Below are 1,380 nucleotides of genomic sequence, written 5' to 3'. Positions count from 1 at the left end.
CTACGGAAGCCGGACGGTGGTTTTTCAAAATGTCACCTCGAGATCGCCAGTCCGTCTCATTACCCCCGGATAACCAAGCTTGTTTTCTCCTATAAGACCAAGATAAACGAACTTCAGCCTCCTCAGTAACACAGAGTTACAGAGTCGTTTGTGCTATTGCTAAATTATTTAACATCTTTTCACTTCCAGGGTTTTAAAAGTGACTCACCAGATATTTTGGTGTCTGTACTAATTTAGGTAGTATTCGTATTATTACTATTAGTATCATTTATAATTTTACTAGTGCACTGGGATTATGTTTCATGGTGATTTTCCACACTTTTACTACATGTTATTAATTGACGTAGGAAACCTAAGGCCCAATTCTTTAGACAATGGATCACATAACATTTTGTGGGGGAGTGTTAACGTAATTATGTAGAACTCAACAATGAGTGTCGCCTCATTTTGATCACACCTGAGACAGACAATGCAATTGAGGATAATGGGTTCATTATGACTATTCCTCGATCTGGACTTTTTCATAGCTTTTGCAAGCATTTTCATTCGCTAGAATTTAATCTTTGTAAGTAAAAGCCTGAGAGGAAATGTACTTTTTCTGGTTTTCAAGGTAACCAATCATTATTTGGAGAAATCTGCCTTTTGCGGTCTTGAGATAAAGAGATAGATTAACCTGTTAACAGAGGACGATAATTTCAGGATTTACTATGTTGCCGGCAGATATCGGTTTTACAGATATATAAACAAATAACATATAAATGCAGATAAAGTAAAAATTAAACTTATCGCCCTTATACTATTATATCAGTTTCGGCCAATCCACTTTGACTCTTTTGCCCTCCATACAGACCTGCATCAACATGAGCCCAGTTAAACTTGATCAGTCAGCGGTTGCCAGGCTACAAAAGCATGTGTTTAAAAGTGAAACATCCATATTCATCAAGAGCAGTCATACGTTAAAAAACTGCTATTTTAAACGATTTAATTGAGCCGAAGTTGAAACTTTTCACACAAAATCAAAGATATCCTTCGAACAGCAAATCGTCACCTTCTCAAAATAACTGCCTATGTCATTTTTGACTTTTTTTTTTAAACCTAAATCAACTCCTTATGATGTTTTGCCTCCAATTTTTGTGTGTTTTCTGGGAATCTTGAAAAGAAATGGCTTAGGCGATCACTTTAAGAAGGCGACGGAATGGTGTTGATTGATGCAACCGTGCTTTGACCCCAGAAACCCAGTACAGACACCGCAGGGAACCTGTGTCAGTATTTAACAATCTGCTCGTGTCAATATTTGTCTTGTGTGTAGACATGAACAAAGCTAAAATGATGAAATCACTATTATGGATCCATCCTGTATGCCCTGTGTTTGGATCCACA

This window comes from Aulostomus chinensis, chromosome 23, assembly GCF_037954235.1.
Source record: "Aulostomus chinensis isolate RoL2024-O1b breed Wild chromosome 23, RoL_Achi_v1.0, whole genome shotgun sequence".
In the NCBI taxonomy this organism is placed as follows: domain Eukaryota; kingdom Metazoa; phylum Chordata; class Actinopteri; order Syngnathiformes; family Aulostomidae; genus Aulostomus; species Aulostomus chinensis.
The sequence above is the reverse complement of the archived record's forward strand: the minus strand, read 5'-3'. Positions refer to the sequence as shown.